Raw genomic sequence first — 17,496 nt, 5'->3', positions numbered from 1 at the left:
CTGTACCAGGAAGTGCCGGGAGCCGCCGGACTCGGGAGATGCTGCTTGACCACGAGCGCCAAACAGGAGGAGGCCCACAGTGTGAAACTCCCTGACAACTAGCAAAAAGGTACCAATACTGGGCCAGGCCATACATGTGGGACATATACGTTGTCCTGGCCAGTACTATGTGGGGCATAATAAAGTGTCAGTCATTACTGTGTATCATACAAAGTAATGCCCCTGAAACTTTTTTATGCCCAACACAGTACAGCCCAGGACATCTTATTATGCCTCACAGTTTACACAGTGTATGGCTTATTATGGTGCAGGGGCATTATTGTGTGGTGCATATTATGGTCCAGGCGGCATTACTGTGTAGTGTATAATATGGTGCAATGAGCATTACTGTGTGGTGCATAATATGGTGGAATATTTTTTTCCTGTAAGGTAGTCATTTCCTGCAAGACCCCTCTATGGGGGCGCACACATTCAGCGCGCACATTTTTTTACTGTTCACATTGAAAGCCAAAATGCCTAGAAACGGCTCTGGGTATGCTTGTCAATGGCAAGAAGCACATATAACATGCTCCTGTTCCGTCTGGCAGTCTATATGTACCCGATAAGAAGGCTCTGTGTGACATGAAGCAATATGACTTATTTAATAAAATATACTAAATCAATGAAGGCAAAACACTATTACATACTGAAATTTCTTCTTAATAATTGCAAATATATTTCTTTATTTAAATGTAGAACACATTTCTGTTTATTTTAACACTACAGTATAAAACATATATGCAGTGCATCCAGAAAGTATTTACAGCACTTCACTTTTTCCACATTATGTTCTGTTACAACCTTATTCCACAATAGAATTAATTAATTTTTCCCTCACAATTTTACACACAATACCCCATAATGACAATGTGAAAAAAGTTTTTTTGTGATTTTTGCAAATTTATTTAAAAAAAAAAAAAAAAACATGTACATAAGTATTCACAGCCTTTGCCATGAAGCTCAAAATTGAGCTCAGGTGCATCTTGTTTCCACTGATCATCCTTGAGATGTTCCTACAGCTTAATTGGGGTCCACCTGTGGTAAATTCAGTTGATTGGACATGATTTGGAAAGGCACACACCTGTCTATATAAGATCCCACACTTGACAGTGCATGTCTGAGCATGAAGTCAAAGGAATTGTCTGTAGACCTCTGAGACAGGATTGTCTCGAGGCACAAATCTGGGGAAGGGTACAGAAAAGTATCTGCTGCTTTGAAGGTCCCAAGGAGCACAGTGGCCTCCATCATCCGTAAATATAAGAAGTTCAGAACCACCAGGACTCTTCCTAGAGCAGGCCTACCATCTAAACTGAGCAGGGCCCTAGTCAGGGAGGTGACCAAGAATTTGATGGTCACTCTGTCAGAGCTACAGCATTCCTCTATGGAGAGAGGAGAATCTTTCAGAAGGACATCCATCTCTGTAGCACTCCACCAATCAGGCCTGTATGGTAGAGTGGCCAGACTGAAGCCACTCCTTAGTAAAAAGCACATGGCAGCCCATCTGAAGTTTACCAAATTGCACCTGAAGGACTCTCAGACCATGAGAAACAAAATTCTCTGCTCTGATGAGACAAAGACTGAGCTCTTTGGCATGAATGCCGGGCTTCATGTTTGGAGGAAACAAGACACTGCTCATCGCCAGGCCAATACCATCCCTACAGTGAAGCATGGTGATGGCAGCATCATGCTGTGGGGATGTTTTTCAGTAGCAGGAACTGGGAGACTAGTCAGGATAGAGGGAAAGATGAATGCAGCAATGTACAGCGACATCCTGACCTCAGACTGGGGCGACGGTTCATCTCTTAGCAGGACAACGACCCTAAGCACACAGCCAAGTTGTCAAAGGAGTGGCTTCAGGACAACTCTGTGAATGTCCTTGAGTGGCCCAGCCAGAGCCCAGACTTCCGATTGAGCATCTCTGGAGAGATCTGAAAATGGCTGTGAACCGACGCTTCCCATCCAACCTGATGGATCTTGAGAGGTGCTGCAAAGAGGAATGGGCAAAACTGCCCAAAGATAGGTGTGCCAATCTTGTGGAATCATATTCAAAAAGACTTGAGGCTGTAATTGCTCCCAAAGGTGCATCAACAAAGTATTGAGCAAAGGCTGTGAATACTTATGTACATGTGATTTCTTAGTTTTTTATTTTTAATAAATTTGCAAAAATCTCAAAACATTTTCACATTGTCATTATGGGGTATTGTGTGTAGAATTTTGAGGGGAAAAAAATAATTTATTCCATTTTGGAATAAGGCTGTAACATAACAAATTGTGGAAAAAGTGAAGCGCTGTAAATACTTTCAGGATGCACTGTATATATACATACAAACTAATTTTCCTGGAGAGTAAATATATGGATATTGAAACATACTGTAATTATTATTTTCTCATTATTAACAACAAACAATTCTAGATGTATAGTAATACTTTTCAAGTTACATTATATTTAGTTGAAATAAAATAGCATGCATATGTGATCATATAAATACGTGTATTTTGAACCTACAATTTTAGCTATAACATGCAATTAATACTCTGTAGACATACATCTTTAGTAGCAGAATTAAGTTTGTTTGCATTCCAATATACAGATATATCCCGAGGGCCAAGAAAAAGCAGGCTAGAGGGTAAAATAATTTTCCTAAATATACCATATCCGGCCAGGATTCAGAAACTAAAGTTCTGATCTGGTCCATGAAAGCAATTCTGTTTACTGTATGCCACTATATATATATATGCATAGCTGGGTGCACTCTGCGCAATCACACACGTGGAAACACATCATATACAGTACTTGCTAGGTCTGCCATTAGGTAAAAATGTTATATGTATCTGTAATTGCAAGACAAATATAATTTTCCAAAGGAGTTATGCTGAATCTGCAGTCACGTTCCTCTTTTAGATGTGTACGAATACAGATGTTGGTCTAATTGGGCCATGTGTTTTCAATTAGACAAGGGTGTTTTTAATGTATATAGTTAGTTTGGAATTGGGGGAAACTTTTGTGGTTTGGGAATTTTAAGGAAAGAAGTATAACATATAACTGGCTAAGGACTAAGTTATGAGGGGAGACTAAACTAAATGGGTTTTAGTTATAGAAAAACATACTCATGAATTGAACTGAATTGTCAATGCAAGTATTACATAATTATTTTAATGAAAATATCATCAACTTTATATAAAACAAATCTGATCTGGAGTCTCAGGTCCACAAAGCCCCCAAACCGGTAAGGAATCCTTCTATTTAAATGAATGAGGAGGGGACTGCTGGGACATCATAGACCTATACAGTACATACCATAGTTGCATACCCTCCCATATCCTGCGGGAGAGTCCTGTTTGAAGATCTTTTCTCCTGCCTCCCTACATTTAAAATAAAATCTCCCAATTCTTTGGATTCTTCACTGCCTAGAGCTGTGCAGAAGTACATAATTCTCAGCGAGCCCTGTGATTATGCCAGTTGAAGATGGCGTAATTATCACAGGGCTCATTGCGCTTTTTTTGTTCACATTTTTTTATTTTTATTTGCCCAGATCCCATTTCCCATTATAACTATGGGAAATGCAATCTAATTACTAAAAAAAAAAAAAAAAAAGTGAATCAAAGAGTTTGGAGCAGTTTTTCATGAAAACTGCTCCGAAAGCCCTTTAATACATTTAGTAGATACTAATATAATGTGAAAACGGTGTGAAAAGACCCTTTTTCACATTTGTTTAGTAAAAATGTTAATAAATATTCCCCTTAGAAACATATGATATACTAATATAACCGCTAAAGCTTCACAGGTTGTTAATATCAGAAGTAGTGTAATATTAAGGATCCTGTCCCATTACTACTGTCAGATGTAACTGTGAGGGTCCAAGGTGTTGTAACCTGTTTTGTTGAAAGGACGTACAGCGAAGCTTAATAATAGCAGGCTTATTTTCATTGCACTCACTATTGATTTCAGTCAGTTAAAAGTGGTAACATTTTTTGTACGAAAACTAGTATAGAAACAGGGCTTGTTGTTTATGTATTATGAGGTTCATTCAGGTGTGGTTGGAGTTGCTCTATATGATGATGCAGTAGAAGGCGTATATTACAAGAGGACACCTCCTGCTGCAGTAGTGACCCGACCTGTGTCCTAGGACGTAGCATCGGAACACTCAGTCCCATTGGGTGGCTTGCGGCACCTATGGTGCCATGCAAGCCACCTGTCGCAGAGGCCGCAAAATCTCCATCACACGACGGAGATCCTTGGCCTATCATTGACCATCAATTACTGACCGTAATCCAATCGCACCTGACTGACCTCCTATAAGATGACAAACAACAGTGTAATTATATTTTAAGATCAAGCAGCAGTAAATTAAAAGGGAGGAGGAACCATGTGACAGGAATCATAGTACAGTAGACATAAACAATAACAGTATAAAAAGAAAGGGCGCTACCAGGCACTGTGTAGTGTTTGTGTTCTGAGTACAAGGTTTGTGGTTTGTGGCCCTCCTTGAACTATGATCATGTGCGCACATCCTGCAGCCATTATAGACACGCCACTCTGTCTCTTCCTCCTGAACGGGAGTGTGCACCTATATTATTTCACGTTGCTTCCATCTATTTGGATACTTTATTTATCATTTAGATTTGGCTATTGCAGTATAGAAGAATGGCAGATGTGGGGTTGTTTATAGGCATTTAACTTGGAAAATATGATCTTCAGCTTCATTTTTAACACTGTGAAGACACTGTGTTCTCTTTCACAGTTTATTGTGTTTTAGTAGAATAAGGCTGTCTCACTGTTATAAATAACACTGAGGAACCATGGGCCTGATTCAGACCTGATCGTAGATGTGCACATCTACAATCAAAAACTCGGACATGCGGGGGGACGCCCAGCACAGAGCTAGTCTGCCCCACATGCCAGGCCCTACCTCCCCTCCCCCACATTGTGAAAAAGCATTGCACAGCGGCGATGCTTTCACACCTGGCGAGTAGCTCCCTGCCTACGCAGCCTAGCTGCGGAGTAAGGCAGCTACCCGCCATGTTATTGGTCACACCAGATGCGTGTGATGTCATGCAGCCACTGCGACCCGCCCCAGCAACGGTCCTGCATTGTCCAGACTGTGTACCCCCAACGCCATTGGAACACCGACATCATGCCGCCTCCCGCCCCGCGACCACCTCTGCCTGTCAATCAGGCAGAGGCAATCACACCAGTAAAGAGGCTTTCACATCTCACTTTGTGCGCACACGCAGTGCGGCCAGTGCGAGTGCGCACACCAAACAGGGCTTCAGCCTGCGATTACTGCTGTTGCAGCGACAAGGTAAGAACACGGAGGGCATTCATATATGACAGGAGTGTCATAAACCTCCTGGCCCAGTGAACGCATGCTCTTGCAGGCACATGAAGGGTTAGCTGTTTTTGCTGGGAGGGGTTAAAATTTGTTGATAGGTCCGTGATTGGTTTAGGTAGATGGTGGAGGGAGTTTAGGGAGCTAAGTAGGGAATCTTCTGTTAACTCAGCCTCTCTTCGTTGGTGGACGTTAACTGAGAGGTACCATACATTCACTTTATTACTCTTTCTTATTTAACCTTACTGATTATTCCTACTTTTCTTTTACCTGTCTTTCCTATCCATACTCTTTGTCTCTCCTTCTTCTATTCTTTCCTTATTATAGCTAACTTATCCTGTATGTTATGGAGCTTGTGGGACGCGGATCAGGCCGTGCTGGCAGGCCGCGCCGGGTTGTAGCCCTCCCTGCACGTTACCTCGTCGGCTCCAGACGACCTCCGGAGTCCGGCGGGGTGGCTGCTGGGGTCGGTCGCGGGCGCTCGCGGACGCGGGCTCCCACGTCCGGCCTTCCAAAAGCTACTGACACTGCGGCCTCTCCGGCTCGGCAGATCGGGTCCACCCCACGGCTGCTGTTCCCGCCACCGCATCGCGATGCGCTGGCGGGGAAGCAGCCGCTAGTATAGAAGTGCGCGGCAGTGCTGGCCTCTGGGGAGCCGGAGGTCAGCGGCGCATGGCGCGCCAACAGCGTCCCCCTCAATGTGCAGATGCTGTAGATGGTGTGGAGGCTTCCACATCCATGAGTCGTGGGGCCAGCCTCCGGGGAGCCGGGGGTCGGCAGGGTAGGACACAGAGTGGGGCCGCCCGTTACTTGCAGGCCAGCAGGCCAGTTTTGACTAGTAGCGCTGGGCCGCCACGTGGAGGCCATGACAGCGCGCGTCGTACGCGCAGGGGCCCCCAGCAGCTGAACATTGCTGGTGCAGTGCTGTCGGGGCTCCTGAGGACAACGCCAGGGCATGCAGGCATCAGAGGTGCCATGGGCTGCAGGGGGTGGATGAGCGCAGGCTCAGCAGTACCAGCTCATCTATGGAGCTGGAGTCTGAGCGGGGTTTGGACCCGTTTTGGGCTCCAACCTCCCGTTCTACGGGCGGTTTGGGTCCTTCTGCGAGGGGCGCTAGACGTGGGCTAGAATCACACGCTGGGGTGGTCAGGGCTCCTGCCGGGTGGGATGCGAGAATACCGAGTCCGCCAGCGGCAGGTCAGGTGCAGGCAGCGCAAGGGGCGGTTGCAGACGCTGCGAGCGTGTCGGCCAAATGTGCTGCAGTGGTGGCCGCCTTGGTTCCCCTGCTCACCACCGGACCCGGTGGGGTGCTGGGGGGCGGAGCGGGGCGGCAGATGTAGGGGTGGTTTTGTCCCAATTGACACAGACGCTGGTGTCAGCAGTGATGTCTGCGATAGCTAGCGCGGCTGTTGCGGGTACAGTAACAGCTCCTACAGGCAGCAGGGTACCCGACAGTGCTGGTGTGTCTCCTTCTCTCGCACCCACAGTTGCAGTGTCCAGACCTGATGACATGGCGGAGCCCATTCAGAGTGGGAGACCCAGAAGAGGCGAGGATGTGGCAGCGCATGCAGCTGGAACTTCTGGTGAGTCCGCTTCTGACCCCGACTGGGTTGGATCGGGGACGAGTGCCGCTAGTTTGGAGATGGCGGTATCCGGGGGGGTCATCTTCATCGGTGGGCCGTAGACGGCGGAGGCATAGACTGCATAGACACGACCGGTACGGTGATAGTTTGGCATCTACTTCTTGCTCCTCGGGATCCTCTCGGGATTGCGGGAGGCGCTCTAAGGATAGGGTCCGGAAGCGCCGCAGGCGATCGTCCATGTCGAGCATGTCTGTGGAGTCGGCGCAATCGGACGAGGTCCGTTGTGCTAACATGCCGGTGCTTCAGGGTCTATGGCCGCGGGTGAAGGATAGGCTCAGGAAAGGCCGCTATGTGAACATCTTTGCCCTAACTGGCAAGACCAAAAAGGCGCTTGCGGTGGCTAGGAAGAAAGGGGAAGCGGCTGAGGATGCGTACATGTCATACCAGAATTGGCTACGGGGTATGTACGTGTTTGCAACTTGGGGACGCGGCCGGACGAACATATTAACATCATGCGTTATATGTTCTTAATCCACAAGCTATCCACAAAAGGCTCGGCATGGCGATACTACGACAAGGAGTTTCGTCGTAAACTGCATGGTCGTGAGATCATGGATCTGGGAAAGAAAGATGTCGAGCTTTATGTGGATGTGACGAATAATGACGAGTCCCCCACGGAGGCGGTTCCGACACGGCGTAAGAGTCGCGGTTTCTGGAACCCCCCGCAAAAGGCGTTCACAGGGAGGCCACGGAGTGCGCGTACTGGACACGGGAAGTGTTTTGCTTACAACAACTGGCAGTGTTCCTTGGGGACACGATGTAAGTTCAAACATCTTTGTATCTGGTGCGGCGGTACACACCCTATTAAAGACTGCGAGCGGACGGTGGAGGAGGGGAGGGGGGCAGCAGGCCAGCAAAACCACGGTCCCGCGGTGGCCGCCGCTAAGTAGAACCCCCACCCCCATCTGTTTGGAGAAAGCCCTATATCTCTATGCTCTCATTGGGTGTAACTATAAACTTTTGTGCGCCTGACTTACACTTGATTCAGAAATACTGCTATACAGTATTTTGAGTTGAATGTAACTTACAGTACAATACTACATACGGCTCAACATACACATGTAAGCCTGTAATTTTTGTCAGAGAAATTCTGTGCATATGCAAAATACATGTACTCTAGTCTAAATGAGGCTCCATTTGTATTTTAGGAGGAGTTTATTCTATTGTTAATCATTAAAAGTTACAGTATATGGCCAAAGCAAAATCTTATGATGTTGGGTATAAAACTAAGATAGATTTAAGCATAGCTCCCATTGGAAATATGTTTAATAAAACTATGAACAGTCAGCATTCATGAAGAATGTCTACTCAGAAGTCAGCTTGAAATAATTATGTCAAGGGTGTGAAGGTTTATAAAAATAATCAAGTCTAGTAGGAAGTTTATGTTTGTAAAGGAGACACTTAGTCTAAGATAACGGATGAAAATAAATAGCTGGAACAGCTGGGTACCGCGGTTGTTTTTAGATATAACAGAGCGCTGCTCACAAAATATCTCACAGCAGAAAATGAGAGACCAAAATGGCAGTATGAAAGAGCAAGGAAAGGAGGAAAACAGAGAGAGAAGTGTGAGAAGGAGAAAGAGGAGAAGTAGAAAGTGGGAGGGAGAGACAGAGAAATACATTGAAGAAAGAAAGTATGGATAAAATTATTAACAATTAACATTTCCTTTCCATCTACTGTATCTTCATGAGAATTAAGCGTTTATATAATAAACTATTATTATTCTACATATATATATATATATGCAGCATGGAAATTGAATATCATGCTTTATTGGTGACATCACCTCAAAGGCGACAGGACATCAATTAGGGGCTTTAAGAGGCTTTCCGGCAACAGCCTGCTGTAACATATTTTTACAGCTAACTGATTTTTAATATAATGTACCCTATTGGGGTGAAATAGCCTGGAAACGTAAACTTCAGAATCTCAAATAACTCTCAGTCCTGTAATAAAGACTTGATATAAAGCACTCTGCTGTGTGCTGCCCCCATAAGCTCTACTGTCTGATTTATACTGTGTGCTTTTATAGAACGTTTCTCACCCTTCCAAGGAAACACAACAAAAGGAAATTAGGGGAACTGAATCCCTTTTTTACTTTATAATCCAGTGTACCTATTTCCTCTGTGACCAAAGAAAAATGTGTAATACTCTGTGGAGTTGTAGATTAAAATGGTGCAGGTCAACTGGAAGGATTTGTTTGTGTAAAACTGTGTTCTAGACTAACAAGCTGTCTGCAGTTAGAATTCTCTTGATTTGAGAAATAACTTATTAGTCTAATCTCCATGCTTTCTGAGATTTGCTATATTGCTATATTGTTAGGTTGCAGGAGATGCGACTGAAATGCACTCGCCTCTACTTTGCCCATAGCGGCATTTGCTTGGTTCCGGAGCATGCACAGTGCAAAAATATTAAGGAAGTGCTTGGAGAACAGACTTGTATTCAACTCCTCATCAGGCCCTAAAGCTGGGTACACAGACAATTTTTAAACAATTGGGCCGATTTCGGCAGGTCGGAACGACAAATTGTTAAAATCATCCAGTATTGCTGACGATTTGCGCTCCCGTGGGTCAACAGCGACATTGCCCGTCGGATCTGCATGCAGCTCATTTTTATGACATTGCCAATGCCGACACCCCCACCAGGTCCTGTCGCTGCCGATGTCATGCTGGGCACACATTGCCTATTGTGTACACAGCTTAAGTGTGAAATACATAAAAGTAATACATTTGATACCATAAGGGAAATGTATCAAGCTGTCTAAAAGAAACAAGTGGTAGTTGCCCTAGCAACCAACAACTTCTAGCTATCATTTATCAAGTATGTTCTATAAAATGCTAGCTATATTTGATTGGTTGCTATGGCTAAATTCTTCAGCTGTCTTCTTTAGAAGGATTGATACATCTCCCCACAAGTCATATACACAGGGCCATCTTTTCGTATAGGGGTTAATGGGCAGGTGCTCAAGGGCCCCAGGACTATAAGGGCACAAGGCTGATAGCTGAGGGTCTCCTTTTTGCAGGGGTACCAGATTTTTGAAAATTATCCCTGGGGAACTTGGAGATATCTGACTACAAAGCAGTGGTCCCCATCCGAGCCTGTTAATTGCTCTTCCCAGCTAGATATCTCAGGTTAAGTCTGACTTAGAGTTTTTCTGAGGGTAAACTCCAAAAGCGGGGACTCTCCCCTTTCAGTGGACACTGGCAGCTTGTCTCTACTATGTCCAGAACCAGAGATATAATATCAGCCTTCCAGCAGCCTGTCCCAGCTCCAGTTCCACATGACTGGTATGTAGTTTTGTATTTTCATTGGTGGATTGCTCTGGCTCCTGAACTCTGATCCCCAAGTCCCCAGTACCTCCTGATAGGTGGGACGCTCTAGCTTTTTTTTTTGTCACATTTGAAAGCTAAGAAATCTATTTCCAGTGACTAGCGATATCTGCAGTCAAGCAAGCTGCCCTCCCACCGGAAAATGCTGAAAATAAAGCCCACTCCACTATCCACCCCTCCCCTGCGTATTAAACACTCCCTACCACCGTGGAAGTCATGTACCAGGGCCCCTTCATTCAGCTCAATGCCCCTTTCTACAGTTTAGTGTTCTCCCTCCTGCCCCTTCTCCCACCATCTGTGCAGTAAAGTATCAATTAGCAGATATTACTGCTTCAGGTCCTAAATGCTGAGCAGAAGATAGAACACTCCCTACCACCTGCGGGACATCAAAACTGCCGCTGATGGCACCCCACACCTGTACCACTGGAGGATGGGTAAGTGCCCAGTGCATTGCTTTCCCAGTGGGCTACACTGCAGTTAAGATGACCCTCCATATACAGGGCAGCATTCTGCAACCTGTCAGTTATTCCTTAGTTAAGTGCTTTCTCCTACGTTAGTGTGTGATTTCACAGTGATTGATGCAGAGGAAATTAAAAAGTGCTGTTCAATTATTGAGGAAAGGCAAGGTGAGACTGACTAGCTTCTGCTCTGCTGCCACAATACTATGTTGATATTGTACAGTATCTAGCCTCATTTTTTTTTTATATATCCCATATGTAGATAATTGGCTTCCAAACACGGATAGCAGTGAATACAGAGAACAGAAAACCCTGTTTAATGTTCTAGTATTTTAGTAAAAGTTTTTAGTAAAATAACCTTAGTGTACACAGTATATCTATACTAATTAAAACCACATTCTGCTTAGAGAAGAAAGCACACTTGATGAGAAACTATCAGCTTTATAATATAAAGGGCGGTATCTTATTAGCCCCAATGCCGATCAAAACAGCTGGATATCACGATTTATGACCGATGGTCATTATAGCGGTATCCAATTAGAGGCTGTTTTGATTGCACGAAAACAAATGAGATTGGGAATAAGTCCCTGATCCCATGTGTTATCGCGGGTCTGGCGGGCATTTATCGCGTATCTGGCACCCGACATATAATCCCTGATAAGTGCCGGCGGCATCGGGAGAATAGGATGCTGGCATTGGAGCTAATAGAATAGCTGCTAATAGGATACCGTCCAAAGAATAGATACATATTTTACATTTGTTAATACTGAGCAACCATCACCCATATGTCTACCATGCACCATAATGTAGTAATCAGTGGTTTGGATGGTGGTTTTAAATCTGCTGGCAGTGGGTGGCATTTTTACAATGGCCAAACTGCTGGAACCCACCGCAAAACCGCCACATTTGTAGGCCAATCAGAAAGTGAGGACTCCCAAAACTCTTAAACCTCCCAATGCTAATGTGTGGACCTCCATTCTAAAAGTAAAACATTCTATACCCTTAATACCAAGAAATAATGACACGGAGACTTGAATTTGGCAGAAAATTGTTAGCTATTTATTGTACCCTAACCACTAGAAAAACTTGTAAAGGAAATATTCAGTTAGCATGTCGTATCAACCGAAATATGGTGGCAGAAAAAAGAACGGCTACAACCCATGAAGATAACCTCAGAAACCTTAAAACTCAAACAATCCTAATCTACCACAAAAACCATACATAGGTAATAGGTGCCCGACTCATACCTCCACGCTGACTACCCACCCTGATGGGTGATGATGCTGCCCCCTGTTGGGTGATCTAGCGGCCTTTAAAGTCAATGGAGGTGAGTGCACCTAAACCACACCAATACTGTAAAAACTGTGACTAACAAGTCAAACTAGAACCTGCCGTTCTTTTCCGCCAACAAATAGCCAACGAAAAACCACAACTAACAACCCAAAGCCAAAACACTCCGTGTCAAACAATCTACAAATTGGGGTGAGAGGGCGGGAAGGCAAACTAACAGAGACCCCTAGATGACCTATACAACCCTATATATGCTGATCCCTCCCCTATATGACATTGGCTGTAACCTTTCATAACAATTTGGTCCACACCCATCACAGGAGGTTTAACTCTCTCCATTCCCATGCCTGTCATTTCGTTCTCCTAAACCTCCTAATGCTAATGTGTGGACCTCCATTCTAAAAGTAAAACATTCTATACCCTTAATACTAAGAAATAATGACACGGAGACTTGAATTTGGCAGAAAATTGTTAGCTATTTATTGTACCCTAACCACTAGAAAAACCTGTAAAGGAAATATTAAGTTAGCATGTCGTACAACGGAAATATGGTGGCAGAAAAAAGAATGGCTACAACCCATGAAGATAACCTCAGAAACCTTAAAACTCCAACAATCTTAATCTACCACAAAAACCATATATAGGTAATAGGTGCCCGACTCATACCTCCACGCTGACTACCCACCCTGATGGGTGATGACGCTGCCCCCCTGTTGGGTGATCTAGCGGCCTTAAAAGTCAATGGAGGTGAGTGCACCTAGACCACACCAATACTGTAAAAACTGTGACTAACAAGTCAAACTAGAACCTGCCGTTCTTTTCCGCCAACAGCGAAAGACTCTTGCACAGAGTCTTCGCACCGCCACCATACCCTCAACCTAACTCCTGCAACACCTGAAATAGATCCTCCAGGAAAAATATCATCCCTTCCTTGGACAAATGCACACCATCAGGCCGAAAAAGGTGACTTTCACAGAACCGAATCCTAGGGTGGCGAACCACTTTCCCTCCGTGGGCCAATACCCACTTCGCCACCGCAGCGTTCACCTTTTGCCTGGCCTCATCAATAGGGCGACCGTCCGCCACTCCTCGCCAATGCAACCTTGGCACCATCATGGAGAACACCAAAACACAGCTGGGCCAAGCTGCGGCAACGCTGGCCAGATCTTCCATCATGGACCATCTCAGCTCTAAAGACGTCCTCTTCCCCAGATCGTTGCCACCCAAGTGGACAACCAGAACCCTACAGTCTCCATGCTCCCTGACTTGACTGACCAATCTACTCTTCAAATCTTGCCACATCATTCCACGCCAACCAAGCCAACGAACACCATGAGCCCGGGGAAAAAACTGTGCCCCTTCCGCGGCCAAAAACCTGGCTGCCCAGTAAACATAAGAGTGGTCAACCACCCATACTGACAATTCGTCTTCTACCCAACCTAAAGTGAAGGAGAGGAATAAAATTATGTTAGTAAATATCCTAACATGAGCTTATTTCATGCATTAACCCTGAAGGATCTGCCAAAAGAAAAAAGGTTTTCATTTCTTATTGAGTCACGGCCTAGCCGCTCTAAACAAGCTTCAAGCCAATCGAAGCATAACATAAAAACACAACAGGAAAGATCAAATAAAATAAACCAAATAAAAGGGGGTGAGGTGGGGGGGTTAAATGGGAAAAACATGTAAGAACTCAGCTGGAGATGAAAGCATAAAAAACCTGCTGAGGGACTTTGTATTGGAACTAATCAGCCGAATTGTGTAAATTAAGATTCAGTCCGTCAGGTCAGGCAAAAAATCGCAAAAGAACTCCAGACCCCCACTGCCAGCAGCGGTGAGTAGCTAATCCCTGAGTAGGATGAACAGGGGAGACAAACAGACACAAACTGCACAATGACGTACTTAACCATCCAACATTAACTTATTAACATTTATTAAAACTGAAAAACTCATGAAACCGGGCGAATATAACGTTTGTAACTGGAAGACTTCCAGCGCCCCACCGCCTGAATCTCCGCAACGGAAAACCCTGCCGACGCAGCCGACGTCGCAGCCCCTATACGGAAAGAATGCGTACCGAAAGCAGTGGGTGAAAGGCCCAAGCCAGCCAGACAGCGACTAAGCATCCAACGAAATTGATATTTCGTCAATGGTAAACCGTCATAGTGCAGCAGCCATGACCCCCTCACATTGGGCCGAACTGCTGCATATTTCAATGCCAATCTCACCGGGCAAATGCTCTCCTCCAGAGACGGTACCAAAGTGACCCATCTTCCTCTACCTACTTGGTCCGTCTTAGAGCGACGCAGTCTGCAGAGCAAAGACCTCTCACCCACCATCACGTCATCTTGAAGCATGCGCGAATCTGCCCATTTAGATGGCGCTACCAGCTCCGAAACCCGAAAGGCTCTGTGATAAGCCATGGAGAACGTCAACTGGAACAACAGCGACTCAAAAAGCGATGATGCGACACCGACTACAGCACCGATGACAGCTGGTAGCAAGGCCGCATCGATGGGGCGCCGCCTATCTGGCGGCGCTGGCGCCACACGCGCCCACCCTTTCATCACCTTCACATCGCCCGTTCTTTGTCACGTCAGGAAGACCCTTGATTTTATTAAAAAATGAAATCCCTGCTAAGTACCGGGACACCACCGCTCTGGACCTACCCATGACAAAAAGCTGCCAAATAAAAGAAAGCATCATCCGATGCCCACTCTTACCTTCTTGACCCCGTACTTGGACAAACTCTTCCCACTCGCTCCAAGCTTGACTGTAAGCCTTGAGCGTGTTCGGAGCCACTGATCGCATCGCTAGGCTCTCCAGTCCGGTCCGATCACCTGCCAGAAATAACCGGGACATTGAAACCCTCGCTCATTGGCCTCTGGTGCCAACAGCCGAAATCTTTCCCACTGCACGCGGGACAACGCGTCGGCAATTCCGTTCTCAATTCCAGGAACATGTTGCGCGTGGAACCATACATTCCTACGCAAGCATGTCAGCAACAATTGCGCAAGCTCCCTCAAACCACCAGCGACTTCGCCCTCTGATTATTGATCGCATGCACCATGCCCAGATTGTCGCATCTGAACAAAATGCTGCGATCAGCCAGACGTTCGCCCCAAACCTCCAGGGCTACCATCATGGGGAAAAGCTCTAGCAGCAAAAGGTCCTTAGTGAAACCTTCACGACACCATTCCTCCGGCCAAGGGGCCACACACCAAGATCCCTCTAGGTAGCAACCGAACCCAGAGGAACCCGCCGCGTCGGTAAACAGCTGTATTCCAGCATTGTCAACCGTTGGGGCCAACCAGATACGCACCCCGTTGAAGTCCTCGAGGAACGAGGCCCAAACGGCCAAATCCCTCTTAAACTCGGAGGACAAGCGAATGAAATTATGCGGTCTGGGACACCCCGCCGTCGACCTCTCCAGCTTTCGGCAAAAAAACACTGCTTATCGGGATGACCTGACAAGCAAAGTTCAAGAGGCCCAGCAAAGACTGCGCCTGCCGCAGCGTAACTTTGCGCGACGCCATGAACTGCCCGATCACCTTGCGAAGCTTGGCAACCTTGGCCTGAGGAAGGCGACATAAGCCTGCCACCGTGTCGATTTCAATCCCCAAGAACGACAAGCAGGGGACTGGCCCCTCCGTTTTATCCTCGGCCCCAGGAACGCCAAAGTGATAAAACAGGGCTCGAATGCTGAACAACAAATTGCTGCAGCGCGGTGAATTTGCCGGGACCACACACAGGAAATCATCCAGGTAATGCGCTACCCCATGACCTCCCATAGAAGACTCCACGCACCAGTGTAAAAATGTGCTAAACTTTTCAAAGAATGAGGAGGAAACGGAACACCCCATCGCCAAACATTTGTCAATGAAATATTCCGTTCCGATCTGAAAACCCATAAAACAGAATGAGTTCGGATGCAAAGGCATCCAACTTAATCGGCGTTGGAGCCCTGTTGAGCGGTCCCGCTCCCGGGGGGTTTACCATAGCCTTGCTTACCCTTCCCCCTTGAGCCCTGCCGATTCCCCTTTAAACAGTTGGAGGCCGGGTGGAAGCCGCCGCATTGCAGGCATGAGTGTCGAAAACGACACTGCCTGCCGAAGGAACAGGTAGCATTATTATATGCGAAGCATTTCCCCCTCGCGGGTGCCTGTCCGCCTCCTCGATTAGCCGATCTTCCTTTCCTGCCCAGCCCCCCCCCCCCCCTCCCCCGCGCTAAACCCCAGGGCTGATGACCCAGCGCGCTGCCCATCCGCCCCCGGATTCCGGGGCTCCTTCGCAGCTTGAGAGGTCGGGTGACCTGGAGCCATACCTCCATGTCTTTGCATCCAAAATCAATTATCTGCAAGCAGTCCTGCTTTTCCCGAAACTTCTCGTCATACATTCGCCATTCTACTCCTGTTGACGCTCGTTGCATGTCGTGTATCAGGTGCAAGTACCGGATGATGTTCATGTGTTCATCCGGCCTATCCTCCAGATAACACGCCACAAAGATACAGAAACCAGCCAGCCTGTTGTCAAACGAACGGAAAGCCTCAGCTCCTATGCCCTTCTTAGCCTTCGCTGCCTTATACTCCTTCTTCGCATCCTTAGTCAGCTTGAACAGATCCACGTAATCGCCTCTACTGATTTTTCTTTCGGCAGCTATCCCGCAAACCCCTCAACACTGCCGTATAGACGCAGTGAACCACTACGGGCAAATTACGGCGCTTCTTGGCCTTGCGAGTGCTCTCGCTAAGCCGTTTGCACCTCTTCCGCTTCTCCCGCTGCCCTGCCGCCTTTTTCGCGTACCTCATCGCCCGCTTCTTCGCTCTAGTCATGCTACTAACCTCGGACGCTTGCGACGAAGAGGAGGAACTGACAGAACTAGAGCGCGCGGAGGAGCCCGATGCCGAATCCTCCATCTCACCTGACGTTGCCGACCACTCAAACTTCGAAGTCCTCGTCTTCGCTCACGTCTACCGTGGCCTCACCACGAACACCTGAAAAAGAAGACAAAGCACGGGACCCGGAAACCACCCCAGGAGCATGCCTACTATTCCGGGGTATCTCCGCCCGCGACTCGCGTCCGCGCTCTGTTCCTACCTGTTGGTTGCCTAACTGCGCCGCGGCCACCCCCAGGTCACGACAAGCGCGCGCTATCTGCCTGACTGCCGACCCCGTTGGCGTGAAGGACGCCCCCGCTACTGTGCGCGTGCCTGAACGCCTCGCTGTCCCCGGAGATGCGGCTGCGATCAATGGGCCCAATGCCGCTACCACCGATGACAGCGCTGAGGCTAACTCCTCGGAGGCCTCCTGTCTGCCCCCTCCGCCTACTGGCCTGCCGTCCAGTGGCCGTCGAGAAGGACCCCACCGGTAAATAGTCTGCCTGCACCCCTGCTGACCTGCTGGCCCCCCA

This window comes from Pseudophryne corroboree, chromosome 4 (assembly GCF_028390025.1).
Source record: "Pseudophryne corroboree isolate aPseCor3 chromosome 4, aPseCor3.hap2, whole genome shotgun sequence".
Lineage (NCBI taxonomy): Eukaryota > Metazoa > Chordata > Amphibia > Anura > Myobatrachidae > Pseudophryne > Pseudophryne corroboree.
Note: the sequence above shows the minus strand (reverse complement) of the source record.